Source organism: Aythya ferina (assembly GCF_964211825.1).
Source record: "Aythya ferina genome assembly, chromosome: 1".
NCBI classification, from domain to species: Eukaryota; Metazoa; Chordata; class Aves; order Anseriformes; family Anatidae; genus Aythya; species Aythya ferina.
In genome coordinates, this window is record NC_140296.1 from 123880471 (window position 1) to 123895448 (window position 14978).

Genomic DNA, 14978 nt, shown 5'->3' on the forward strand with positions numbered 1-14978 from the left:
CCCTTAAGGGTCAGATGTGAAAAGTGTGGGAGCCTACAGCTATGAACCTGGCACTCACCAAACAACTGTTTGGTTGTGGCATTCACTAAATTTGGTCTTATTGAGGGGTCTATTTTTGCATTTAAGTACTCATATGTTGCTATGAAGTAATTTGCATGCTATGCTGAATATGAACTCTCACACATCCCTGATTGATTTAAAATCATTAAAAGAACTGTTGACAGGTTTCATGGGACAAGTAGCATATTAGGACAAAATGGTGAAAAATCTGCTGACATTTGGTGTCACAATGTGCTCTAGTGTAACATGAGGGAGGCACGATGTCATCATTGACATCAAGCAACATTTGTTGTACCTGTGTAACACTGTCATATGAATATTCCTGTGAACAATTCAGAAATGAAAAGCAAAGGCCTCATTAAAAAGGAAAAAACTACCTTCAAGAACCAACAATTTGGTCACTCCAAGGATATGCTAGAAGGCAGCAAAACTGCTGCCAGGCCTGGAGATGTCTAAATTCCTTACACATCTACACCTTTCCCAGCAAAGCTCCTTGTGATCTTGAAGATCTGCTGCTGGGCCGTTAAATCTTGACTGCATTAGGTAGTACAGCACGTAACCTGCAAGATCTCAAGGAGAAAACCAGTGTGGTGTGTGCAGGATTCTTTCCAGCACCTCTCAGGTTTCTGTGAAATGAGAAATCCATGCCTGGGACTCAGCAGCAGTGCGGGTTATGTACATGCATGTCCCATCTCCTTCACCGCCCAGGATCCCTCCAGCAGCCCCAATTTGTTTGTAGCTCCCTGTCCGTGCTGGTTCTTGACATCGCTCTTACTTCTCTTTCCTCTGTCTTCCTCCATAGCAGAGAGTCTTTGTCAAGGATGTGGGAGAAAAGGTGATCTGAGGATGTCTTCTATATATTTTCAAGGAGTGTATTTTGACTGAGGTGTGGATTTGGGAAAAATATAGTGATCAAAGTACAATACTCCTCAAGTCATCTACTAAACCACTTCTGGCTAAACTGGCAGCATGACCTGCTTGCTGTCTAAAGTAAACACTAAACAAAGTTCTCCCTTTTATTTAAAAAAAAAAAAACAAAAAACAAAAACATAAAGCAAAACAAAACACAACAACAAAACACCATTATTCTGGAAATCAGAAAAGCAATTTATCTTTTTTTTTTTTTTTTTCCTTTTCTTTTTAAACCAGAAATCAAAACCAGATGGATTTAGAAATCTGCGAGCACAGTGATTTTCGGTTTGCCACTCAACCGCCCCCCACCCTTTGGCATATCTCAAGCCAAACCCAAGCCCAGCCTGAGGTGCCTGCGGTGGGGAGCGGCCGGCCCTGGCTGCCACCTGGTGGCTGCAAGACCAGACCCAGCATGGCCTGGCTTGGCTTGGCTTGGCCTGGCTTGGCCCAGTTTGTCCTGGCTCAGCTTGGCCTGGCTTGGCTTGGTTTGTCTCAGCCCGGCTTGCCTTGGCCCGGCAGGGGAGAATGGCCAGGTCAGCAAGGGGAGCTTCTGCTGGCCCCTGAGAGCACAACCGCAGCGGACATCTGCTGTGCACGTTTTGTTTATTTATTGTTTGGAATGGCCGTGTGAGCGGCACGGTAAGTCTGACACGTTTTCTCAATCTGTACCCCGAGCAGGTAGGATTGACAGCTGGAGAAAACCGTATATTCGGAGTGCTAAATAGGTTATCTGCCGCCTGTAAGAAAGAAAAGCATTGAGCTTTGCAACTGTGCCTCCCAGCCGTGCCCTTGTTTTTGACTTTGCCACTGGCAAGGCTGAGTGCCTGACCCCTGCTAACGTGCGGTGCCTTTAATAAGGGGAGGGAGGGAAGTAATTTTATACTCAGCGTGTGAGTGATTCATGTTCTCAAAGGGGATAAAAATGTTATTAGAAAATTCTCCTGCCAAATGTGTGGCAAACGAAACCAATTTATTAATGCTGTGAAGCCAATGTGTGAAATTGGGATAAAAGGTGAGGTGCGGTCTCACCCCTGTGCTTACTGCAGCAGAATGTGCAGCAGCACAAAAGGCTCTTGTCCTCAGAAGGTGGGTGCTGCCCTTGTGACTACAAGCACTGGCAGCAAACAAACATTTTCTTCGGCTCAGAGCATTAGGGTAAGAAAGATGCTGACTCTGAAAGAGCAGACCTCCATCGTGAGCCATCTAGCTGCTGCTTGAAACCTGTAAAACATTGTCAGAACACCTTTGAAATGCTTTTATTCTTTCCATAGTTCAAGGCTTCCTCTTCATTTAGGGTTATTCTTTATTTTATTACGTGCTAAGCAGTCTCAGCATGCTCTATGTTGAACAAGACACAAAACAAAAACAGTCCCAGACCCCAGAATACTCTGGATTTGAAACAAAGTCCGCGCAAGTAAGGCGTGGTTTTGGAGCCAAGCAAGAGGCCCAGACATGGTGCACGCTTTTATACTAATGTATTTTACATGGGTTAATGGCGAAGGTGACCATATGTTTGTGAAGTACCCATCAAACAGCTGCTGTACCATTGACAAAAGCATAGTGAAAGAAGTTTATATCAAAGGAACTCCACTCCTGAAACATCAGGAGTCCTCTGCCTCGTGCCCTTTAACTGAAGGGACTGTGGGCCTTCCTGCACCCACTCTTTTTTTCCTACCTCTGCCATTATAGTGCTTGATGCAACTGATTGAAGCAGCATGGCTAGGGCCATAAGCAGTATAAGCAATGCTCAATTCTACATCTTTTTACCTCATATGCAAATAGCATCATCTCTGTTTTCAGCACCTGGAAAACATCAGCATCTGGACAAAGAACAGCCAGGCAGAGCCTGGCAGGACAGAGGAACTCTGCAGGGGAATTTCTGCCTTGAAAAACTCATCTTCAAAACAGAATGTACCCATTCATCTATGGTATCTGCCTTTATATCATCAAGTAAGTCAGCATGGCCAGTTCTTCTGGATTCCTTGCTCTTCTGGAATAGCCCCCAAAACATGCATACTAATAACCCAATTTCTTGGCTGTAGGAATCTGGACACCTAAGCCTTGTTCAATCAGATTTTGATTTCACTGTGGCAGTCATTATCTACAAGGTGGTGGTTTATTGTATTATTTATACCCAGAAACAAATCTGGGGATTGTTCTGACTCAGTTCTGGTGAACTATAATGCAGTCATTTGCTCACTTAATAGCACAGGATACCAAAAGCCTTATTTCTGTCCACCATCTCTACATCAGCTCTCTCACATATAATCTAGCTGAAGGTTCTGTTATCATTATTCAGGGCCCTATCTGGGTCTGACTAGGATACTAAAGCATCATCTAGAACAGGGTTGTTCCATGGAGAAGGCTATACTTACAAGAATATTTGTTTACTTTTCAGAAGTGTATCCACACAGAAACTCTGTTTTAGCTTGTGTATGACTTCAGTGGGAGCTAAAAACTTGCAGAACATTTATTATTTTTCACTTCTGTTTTGTTCTGGGGTGTTGTGAGGGGTGGTGAAACTGGAATCTGTAATGCACAGTCTGGAAAAGTGCATTGCTGAGACCAACTACCTATGGAAAGGTTTTCTGCATACTGTGGAGTAGAAATATCACATGACTGACATGTGATAAACCGAGTGGAGATGTCTTACTGTGAAACCCAATGCTTATTATACACCTCTAATCTCGATAAACTAGAAAAGCAAAGCCTTAGCCAAGCCCCATCTTTTTGCTCACTTTTCATTCACTTTTCATTCAAGAAAGCATTTGTCTTATTATTCCCTGCTCTGGCTGTAGGGAGGAAGACGTGATGTGAAGACAAGCTTTGAACAAAGAAGTGAAATGTATTCACAGTATTTCTAAGCAAAAAGAGGTTTGAAAACTGTCTATTGATCTTTCAGGCTAAAGAGGAATGCTCAGAAATTTGATGAGAGTATAAAGAATAAATTTGAGTTTCTATATGAAAGCACACAACATGGTACGAGTGACTGTATATCTTTTTCTATTTACTTCATGGGCTTGATCTCTGAACACGATTGTGCAGATTTAACTATTCTCAAAACAGAAAGTTTTTATTTTTCAATCTAGTTTCTATTAATGAATCTTGTACTGGTAAATTTATTCAGATACAGGAGTTCTTCAGGCTTCTCACAGTTCCCATTGTACTCTTGACTGGCTGCCATTGAACCAGCAAACATAACGTTGTGTTTTGTCTGCAGCAGAGATACATAGTTTCTGACATCATTTTAATAGTGTAAGTCACAGAGCACAGTGGCTCAGGCAGTTTAGTGATCCAGAAACCTAGTTAACGTTTTGGATTGGTATTAAGTACCAGTAATCACATGTTAGAAGAGTGTTTCCATCTAGCTCTGCTTGTGGCTGAAGTTGAATGGTGAAGTTTGCAGAATGAGTAGCCCTGTCCCTGTACTCCATATAGTCAGATTACGGCATTCAACTTTCATGCCATTATTTACAAGTCCCTGAAAAAGTCAGGTAACTACATCTGATTATCAGGATGTAGTGATGTAGTATTCTAAGGCAGAGTCCAAGGTCTCTAACACATAAACAACCATAAATATATAAAACCTACTGTCAATGAGCAGTAAGAAAAGATTCAACTTCTAACTACATACATACCTCAAAGTTCATGTCTTCAGGAGAGGGTCCTGTCATCATTCCCTGTCATACTCCTAATCCAAGCCCCACAGTGTTTTTACATTCACAAGTAGGTCATTGTTGCTGTGTGTTCCTGGTTTTATCTCTTCACTTTGTGGGTGAGCTGTCATGTATGGACACCTGAAACTGCATCAGAAGTCTTCCATTTCCAGACCATTCTCCAACATCCTGTTAACCACAATCCCACCATTTTTCTCTTCTCTTTCACTAACACGAAGATATTCCACTACAATCACTACAGATCAGACATGAAGAATACTCCGAAATTGTCTCTGTTATTGGAGGAACCAAAGTCTTCTCCATGGAGCCCCTGGGGAGCATTTTCTCAGTTTGACAAGATCTAAGAGGTTACAGTCTAGTGCTAATTCTGGAAATGCATACCCTGGAGAGATGCTGTTATTTTGCTAAACTCTGGTATGCAAACCTGTTATCTGAATTGACTAATCCTTCACTAAAGCCTCTCATGGGCCAATGATACCTGAATACTATAGTCTGATTAGCAGGCAAACATAAGACAAGTAACTTCATGAATTCTGGAAGTAAAGAAACATGGTTGGCATCTTGTAGTAACTTTGGTTTCTAATAAAGACACAGGAGAATGGAAGCTCTTCCTCTAACTGTCTTCAAGAGTGCATTCCTGAATGTATTCTCTGGGGTCAGGGAAGAGCTAAGTTTACCTTGCTGCCTCTCCATCAGCAGGGAAACACTGGGAAGGGCTCTCCTCAACAGCTAGTAATTGTCATATTGACTATCGGAGGTTAATCTCTCTGAGATATTGTCACTTGTTTCATATATAGCTGAAACAGTCTCATGTGTTCAAGCAACACTGTAGGAAGAAAGAAAATAGAAAGGAAATTACAAGCAAACTAGCATCACAATCTTCCATCTTGCCCTTGGACAGCCCACAAGTCCTTATAAGCCTTGCTTCCACAGAAGAATTTTACTTTACTCACTCTGAACAGCACAAATACCCAAGAATCTTTTCTGCCACAAATAAATAGTTTTGTATATTACATGGAGACATAACAAGCAAAGCAATGGAAAGGACAATCAACTGGCTGCTGATGCTACCTGAACCAATGTGTCAATCCTTGGGAGCTCTGCTGAAGTCACTGGAATTACTCTACATTTCCACTGGTATGAATGGATCAAAACATAACCTCATTTGTGCTGTAATTTACTCTGTTAGGGAAGCATATGAATTTCCCTTTTGTATTACAATACTTAATTGGGTGTTGTTTATTATTGCACTGTTATTATCATATGGTCTACGTGCTAGTGGCCAGAGTCATATCTCAGTAGAATTTTGCATTTCCTGGAATCCCAGATCCTTGGATGTCTCAGACCCACTGCTTTAGCCAGTAGCAGTACAGGTGTGGCTGAACTGTAACAACCTCCTGGTATTGCTTTACCATATAAACTCTGATTTATAGATGCAGAGCATATCATTTGCATTTGTTGTTGTTTGCAGTTGTATGACGGCAGTTCACAGTGGGCCAGAACTGTATCTGCTTTTGGGTGTTAACATTCTCACAACATGACTGTGTGATTTTGGCTAATTTTGTATTGAAGGAAGTTCCCAAATGCGTACATACATTTATATACACATCCTCTTGCACTTGCTCCACTGTTCTGCTAGTCCTTTTGATGCTGATTGCTCAGATCTTGTACCAGAAGCACAATCAGTTAATTTTAGGGAATTCCTCAGAAGGAAGTTGTGGGCCATAGTCTGGCATTTTGTACTGAAGAAAGCCTGACTACTGACTTGAAGTTTGGTGCTTCAGCCAGCAGGAGTGTTCACTGCATGGCCTGCTTCTTGCATGAAACAGTAACTCTGCACTCCTTTGCACATAAGTATTTGTAAACTCAAAAAAGGACATTTTCTTTAGTCACAGTTTGCTCTATCATAATGCTTATCTATAGGAAACCTAGTATTTGAATTTCACTGACTGAATTTCACTAAGTATTGAGACTTTTTTTCTTTATACTGTCTCAGCAAGCGTGGTTTGCTCCGTGAGGAAAGATGAGCTAGGAGCTGGGGGTGGCAGCAGGGCAGGCAGAGGCTGAGACCTCACTGACGCAACAGCACAGTCCTGCAGCACCCAAATAAGGTGAGCAGGGCAGGTCCAGTGAAGGCAACAAGGCTCAGACAAGAATCTGGTGATCTCCACACAAGACCAGGTCAAGCCAGGAAGTCAAGCCACAGAGACAGGCTCAGGATTAATGTGGTATGAGGCCAGGCACAAGTAGGTGAGGCAAAGGTGAGGCCCTAAATCTCAGTGCAGTTCTTGAGAAAGGTGGGAGGCCTCTCACACAGCTTATTACGTCTTTTTGTGGTACCTGATCTAAGGTTACACAGCCATGCCTTTCCAGAGCTGGTTTTGAGCACAGGTGGCTAAGCACCTAAAATGGGGAGAAAAGAGATTGCAGAACATGTTGATGCACTCAGGACAGGTTCTGGTATGTATCAGGATGCTTTAATTTATGCATTTATTCAGCAGTAATTGATACCTTGTGGATTCATGTTCTTATCTAGTCTCCCAGTATCTGAGAGTCAATAGTCTCAAAGTTACCTCCTTCTTCTCTTTCATTTACTTCAGGAAAGCTTTTCCTTATTACCGTAATTCTTATTGTTATAAGTTGCCCCCTTAATTAATTTTCAGAGAGCATTGCATTAATAATAGAAAGGAATTTATTGAGTAAGCAACAGCAAGCAAAACAGCGCTGGGCGGCCGGGGAGTCTTCCACCAACGGCGTGCACCTCACCCCCCCCCACGGTCCCTTTTTATATCTTGGTGATTTCAGGATTACGCAGCACATCCTGGTGTATTCTGCGACTGCGCGCACTGTTGCTAGGGGGTCGTCTCTGTCCCTCTGGTGGTCGTGAAGATGAAGGCCGTAGTCTTCCTCAGCGTTGTGGTTCAACTTCTTTCTTTATTTGGTCATGTTGGCCCAGCGTGAGACAGGAAGGCAAGATGTTGATACACTAGTTTAACAACTTATCAGGAGATGGTTACAAGAACTTTGCAGCAGTGTTTTTTTAACAAAAGAGGCTACTGAGATGCAGAAGGAGAGAAGGGGAGGGGGTTCTCTATTTTGTTACATTAAGCAAAAGAATTTTCATAGTGTCTAGCAAAGGAGTTTTCACAACTCCCGTTCCTCAAACTGAACTCCTTGTTTTTATAATACAAAAGACAATGAACAAACATTTATTGTGTATTACATTATAACTTGAAAGTAGCCAGTGGTCTTTTTGCTGTCTCATGGTCTCCTTATACATCTCTACCTGTATAATGTCCTTGTATTAGGGGGAAGATTTGTCTTTATTACAGTCACCATTCTGAGAAACAAAATTCAGAAGCTACTGACTGCTGTGAGTTACTGTCTGAAAGAATTCTTCCAGGCCAAATAGCTGTTCATGTTGTTCATATTCACAAAACTCAGCTTTCACTTTCAGCTTTCTAGTGCAGTCTTCTCTGCAGTCAGGGGGTGACAGGGGCCATCACAGTTCTAGAGATGTATATAAATACTGTTTGATGTATATAAACACTGTATTCCTTGCAGTATTTGAAGAAATACTGCTTTGATCAACAGAATGTCTACAAACAATGAAGGTATAGAATTTTCCATGTCTGGTATCATATGGGGCACATCCACCTCCTGGACCCTTCTGCCCTTGAAACACTTTTCAGAATTGCAGAATCTTTTTTCTTAGGGACTCAAAATGTTACAGCTTAGTTTAGCGTCTATTGTGGGCTGCTTATATGTATGGAAAACATTCACTGGTCTTTCTGCTAGTGCTGGGCTGCTGGTTACCAAAAAAAAGGCAAGCTCAGGCTGTGAGGACTAGGAATTGGAATGAGTTGTCTAGAGCAGAGGTGGGACAAGAAAATGAGGAAAATTTAATGTGTTCTCTAGTCTTACCTTTAATTTAAATTGTAAGTAACGTATTTACTTAGATGCAAGGCAACTTTGAAAGGAAGACATTGAACATTTTTTGTTCACATGAACTTTGGAAATGAGTTATTATATAACTTTGCATTCAAGACAAAAAAATGAGATGTTTTCCTATATTGCAATTACAAACTAGATCAGGATTGTCCAGTCTTCCAGCACAACAAGTTTGATACTTTGAACTGCTTCTGTCTCACTGCAAGGTGCTGGGAAGCATGCTTCCTCTAGCAGCTGGCTATAAGCAGGGGGCATGCCTGCCCTCCCTGGTCAGGGAGGGGGGTCTATAAGCAGTCAGTATGGAGTGAGAGACTAATGTGGGTTGGGAGTTTATAGAGTGTTTTTTTTTCTGAAACTTTCTTCCCCCATCCCACAAATTGTTTTATACTTAGGGGAGTCCAGTAAGCTTTTTTGTTATTAGAGGTTTGGAAAAAGCTTTAAAAAGCACAAAGAGAATTCAAGAGACATCTTCCTGATTTTTGTAGACCATCTGCAATAATAAGAAGCCATAAATGCTCTGTTCATACTGGTGGTAGGTACTAGATTCCAGTAATAATATCTATTATAGTGTTTATTGCTAAAAAAAAAAAAAAAAAAAAAAAAAAAAAAAAAAAAAAAGGCATGCCATGATAAAGAGCTATGCTGTCACATCAGATTACCTGGACTGTGAGTTCCTATCTGAGAGACAGCAATCAAAGTGGAGGATGTAGTAAATATGTGCCATTATGATGTACAGACTTTTAAAAGTATTTACAGTAGCTGTTGGGTTCATTTACCTAGTTTGGGAAGTACATCTTCAAATAATTATTTTCTTAGTAGCTGACGACTGTCAGGGAGCAGTGAGGTCCAACTGCTCCCAGATGTTTAGGGAGCAGGGAGCTGATGACAATAACATGGCTGGCAGGGCAATGGCTTAAGTAGTCAAGGCCTAGTCCCACCATAGTCAAATGAGACAAGCAAAGTAAACTAGAGCCAGGTTCAGCCAAAACCCAGATCATCAGACAAGCTTGTGATGATGAGGCAGGTGCAAGGTCAAGTCAGGAAGTCAATCCACAGGTCAGGGTTGGAGCTGATGAGGGTAAACATGGTCGACAGAGTCCAGTCACAATGGGACAGGTCTGCAGTGACAAGACAGGTGCATGGTCAAAGTCCAGATTAGTGAGGTTCAAGATGAGGCAAAGGCAAGGTGGTGGCTGAGATGACAACAGACTTAACACTGTCTTAGTACACAGCTCAAGCAAGGGCTGCAATTAACCCAGGGCTGAATACATATTTTGCTCCTGCACACATGGGCAGGGTGTGTGAGAAGGCTGCAGGTAAGGCTGGTCAAGGCAACTAGGGCCTTTTAATGCAGTTGGGGGCCTGAGTGCTGTTCAACTGAAAATACAGAAGAAATAGTTAGAAATTTGGAGTTTTCCCACTTTAGCTCCTTGTTTAAATAAATTTTTGCTCTGTACAAAGTCTTTTACAATTCCCGTGCTCGAATTCTGCTTGAACTAGCTCATATGAAAAAACATTTCCCTATCAGGAAATAGGTTTTGCTATCTAAATTGATCACTGTCTAGAGCTAATCTAAGGTTGCATCTTCCCTTGCAGAAGCTCACAGAAGAGCTTTACCTACAAGATTCAACCCATTTCCAGGGAACATGGGTAGTGTGTGTTCACTGATTTTTTCTTATCATAGAATCAGAGAATGGCTCGGGTTGGAAGGGACATTGAAGATCATCTGGTTTCAACCCCCTGCCATGAGCAGGGATGCCACCATGGCACTCTTAGGGTATTAATCTAATTTTGTGTGAAAGTGAGTTGGGAGCATGCTCTCTTCTCTTCTATAAATAAAAGACAGATGCTATGCTTTCAGTTTGGGTCAGTATCAGATAAGGTTAAAAGAAACACTAGGCTGAGAACAGGTCTCCAAAAAGACTTGTTCTGGAGACAAGAGAGACGTATCTTCACCTTCTTTGGAAGAGCTGTAGACTAAACGACTCAGTTGGATTGTGTAAAACTCTGCATAAAGTCCCTGTGCTGCATGATCCACTCTTGTAGTCCTTACCTCATGTGTCCCCAGTGAGAACCCAGGCCATATAGCTGCTGGCTCCATATGGAACTCTGGTGGTTCATGTGGCAAAAGAAATTTTCTACAATTAAGTATTAACTAGTGCTCGGACTTGAACCTTGTTCTTTCCTGCACTGGACAAGTCCTAATCTGCTAATCTGTATAGTCACTTTGACTCCCATTCCACCCCATCAGACGTTTGACTACTTCTTCAAAGTGTAATGCTGTCAAAAGGAGAAATCAAAAAGGGGAAACCTTGTCTCTTAATTTCCTTCTTTCAAGTCAGAGCAAAATCTCCTAATTTATTATTAGAATAGCAGTAGTGAAAACAGTTCAATTTTCCTGTCTCATAGCTAAAATGGCTTTGATGGCTGGTCAAAAATTTTGTTAGTTTTGTAGTTAAAAAGGCTCTGTGTATATGCAGTGTAGTTTTCATACAACTGGAAGCTTGACAGTTTGAGAGAAGTTCCAATAACTGGGCTTTATTTGGGTAAAATTCAAATCTTTGGTTCTGGTCTGGAAACTGTGTCTGCAGCAAAGAGCCCTTGAACTTCTATTCATTTTGACTTTGCACTGTTCAATTATTATAATTACAATTCTTAGTGATTACCATCTTTCCTAGCACTAGACTATATAGTGCTGAAGACAGTACTCCACAACTGAGTGGAAAGAAAGAATGCAAGATAATAGGAATAACATATGCTGCTGTCTTGATAGGATGCTGAGCACTGTAAATCAGAGTGGACTTCAGCCAGAAACAGTCTTCAGCCCCTGCTGAGTGTGTCAGCAGCATAGAGTTCCCCTAGTTTATGTCCCTTTGCACAAAGATTGTGCAAATTTGAGCCCCCAACCCTCTGGTCCAATAAATTCTGAAGTAAAGAAATCTTGATTCTCCATTCCTGGAACTGCTGATTTCAATCTCGAGACATTTGGCTTTTTTTTTTTTTTTTTTTTTTTTCTTTTTTTTTTTTTTTTCTGTATATTTTTCCCTTAAAGTGTCTCTAGTTGAATGAGATAAAATTGTTTTTCTACAGTGTATTGGCAGAAATAATAGAATGTTAATCATAAAATCCCAATGTATTTTCAGCCAGTGCCTATAAACTGATTCAGATATGCTGAGAATGGGCAGTTGTACCCCATGCTGACTTTAATATCAGCTAGCAACACAATGTCTTTGGAAGAATTGCATCACCTTATGCTAAGGTTAAATAGAGTATTTGGAGGCAGTTTCTTTATGCTTTTGCTCCTGTTTTGACAGTTCATGCCCTTTGTGGTAAGTTCTTTGAGTGAAATTCCACAGTCCCCAGCTGGAATGTAAGGAGAAATGGAAAACCTTTGGCAGTGAAAAATGTTTCTGCAGTTGGCCAATCATCAGGTGAATAAACACAATTTCCATGACAACCATAACCTATAGTCAATGAGTAGCATGTCTGACTGAACATGATAAATTTATTTTTCTCTGCGTGTAGCCGAGCATTCAAATAGGATTCTGTATTTGGAAATAACCCATACTGGGATCTATCTTAGACTCCTCCTTACCTGCTAGTTTTCTTCCTTTTAGTTTCATGTCCAATTTCCCTTTCAGAATATAAATGGTGCAGCATGCAGGATTCTTTTAGAGCTGTCACACAAAGAATATTCCTTAGATAGCTGGAAATGCAACTTAAATGAATGGTCTAAAAATGAACTGGTTAGACCTGTTAAATTACAGTTAGTGCCATGCTCTAGAGGTGAGTTGTCAAGTTGTTCTTACTGTGAAGTTCTGCATGAAGCTGATACAGCATATTCCTACCCAACTGGAATGAAGTCTTTTCTTTTCACCTGTTCAGAGTTAATGGAATGCTATACACTAATTGAACAAAATAAGTAGGTAGCCCTGGTGGGATGAAGTCTATCAGTTACAAAGCAGTAGCTCTGACAGCAAAGTCCAGCTCGTGGGAAATGACTGAATATGACCTTTTGGTGCAGTGCTATGGTTGAGTGAACCCAGTGAGTGATGGTTGGGTGATCACTGGATGTATAAACAGACGGTACTGAATAAAGAGATCATATTTCCTCTGCAAACAGAACTGGTGATACATATCTAGCACTAGATGTGTGCCCAGTTCTGCTGTCTACACTTCAAAAAGGTGATGAAAAAATGACAAGGGCTAAGAAAAAATTACAAATGTGACTGCAAATGGAGTCTTCATAGTGAGAGAGCAACTCAAGTGCAAGTTAGAAGGAAGCTCAGCCATGTCTGTAGGTAACTATACGGACTGGATTTTGATCAAACAGCTCGGACAAAGGCAGAAATGATCCAGAGAATTAAAGTTAGAGGTTGTGGAATAGAAAAATTCACACTAAAAATCAAGTTCAGACACTTACGGTGAGATCAGTGAGTTGCTGAAAAAAAATAAATACCAGTAATGCAGCGTATGCCTCTTTACTTGAAGTGATTGAATAAACTTACATTATTTGTTGTCAGTTTGCCTGTGAGATGTCCCCAGCTCAGCAAGGAGTTTTGGGGATTTGTATAGGGGTTCTGTGCCTTGTATTGCAGTGGAAGCCATTACACAGATTCCCATTTTTTTCCTTTAGCCATTAAATCTGTGTGTCTACCTGTCCATCTGCCCCTTTGGCATGTGGGATTGCTAATTCCCTTTTGTGGTGGGCTTTGGGCACAACAGTATTTTGCCAACTGTTGTGTAACAAAGATACTGAAAGCTGAGACAGTTTTCTATTCAGAATCTACAGGAAGAGTAAATTAAAGTCACTGGGATCATCTTTCAAACTCTCATCATTAACAAAGAAACTTGCCTATGCTTATTTTAGTTTTGTTCTTGTATGAAAATTTCACATTTGGCAAATAACTGTGATCTTGCTGCTGCTGGTGGTGTCTTCACCACACTCCTCCATTTCTTTTGGCCAACCACAGCTGTTGTGTTGGTGCTGAGTGGCTAGGAAAATAATGATCTGGAACTCAGCAGCATATTGTGTGCAAGAGCAATGAATTTATGCCAAGAGTATGCATGAAATGAATTACTGCCATGACCTCTTTGGAAACCCTCGCTTTCCTTAGTCACGGCTTCTTTGTAGATAGCTTGGCCATTCCTGGTAGACTAGAGCTCTGGCAGTGACCAGTCATACCCAGGCAAGAGACTGCAGCTTGGCATGTGGGAACAGGAGGGTGGGACAGGGAACCAGAACAAGCTCTTTGAAAAGTTGAGGCTTAATTTTGCTCTGCCATGGTGTGGGGCCAAGATAATTTTTCTGAGGCAGGCAGCTGTGAGCATCTAGATGAGGAGGGTGGGACTATGTGCCCAAAAGTAAGAAAGAAGAAGGACAGAGACATGTAGTAGGATGCATTGAAAGAGCAAACTTGGAAGGAAAAGTGAGTCTTCATTCCTTTCCAGGTTCTGGGGTGAAAACTGAGAATCACAAATTCCCTTTTTATTCAGTTGCCTTTGAATAATACTGTGAGATGGCTTCATCTCTTTTCATAGGACTAAAGAAGTTCATAGAATCATAGAACCATTTAGGTTGGAAAAGACCCTTAACACCATCAATTCCAGTCACCAACCACCATTGAACCATGTTCCTAAGCACCACATTCACACATATCTTAAATACCTCCAGGGGTGGGGACTCCACCACCACACTGGGCAGCTTGCTCCAATGTTTAACCACTCTTTCCATGAAGAAATTCTTCCTGACACCTAGTCTAAACCTCCCCCGGTGGAACTAGAGATCGTTTCCTTGCATCCAATCCCTTTTCACCTGAGAAAACAGATGGACATCCACCTCAGGTAGTTGTAGAGAACAATGAAGTTCCCCCTCAGCCTCCTTTTCTCCAGCCCTAGTTCCCTCAGTTGCTCTTCACATGTCTTGTTCTCTAGTCCCTTCACCAGCTCAATTGCTCTTCTTCTTGGCCACCTGGGCACACTGCTGGGTCATCTTCAACTGTGTGTTGACCCAGGTCCTTTTCTACCAGGCAACTTCCCAGCCACATTTTCCAAAGCCTATACTGCTGCATGTGGTTGTTATGACCCAAATACAGGACCTGGCACTTAATCATTTTGAATGCCATGCGATTAGACTCAGCCCATCGATCTAGTTAATGATCTAGTATTGCTGTTGTGTATTTGGTAGCACAATGTAGAGCTCTGTTGGGTGAAAAAAATATGTTTTTCTGTCAGTGATCCATAGACGTATCACTAGTGTGCAACATTTTAGAGGTTCTAGTTTTTCAATTGTAGGTGAAAGTTTTAAAGCGAAAGTGTCATATGGTCACGTAGTTAAAGGTAGAACCATTGTGTGTGTCCATTGGAGAACCTAATTAA

At 41.4% G+C, this 14978-nt stretch overlaps 1 protein-coding gene across 1 annotated transcript in view; it reads left to right on the forward strand.

Moving 5' to 3' along the window:
• The first annotated feature begins 1397 nt into the window (after nt 1-1397).
• Nucleotides 1398-14978, forward strand: part of HAO2 (hydroxyacid oxidase 2) — a 75156-nt gene continuing 61575 nt past the window's right edge. The window contains exons 1-2 of the mRNA XM_084501245.1: nt 1398-1611; nt 2773-2922. The gene's annotated coding sequence lies outside the window, so the exon portion shown is untranslated. The remainder of the gene's footprint in view (nt 1612-2772; nt 2923-14978) is intronic.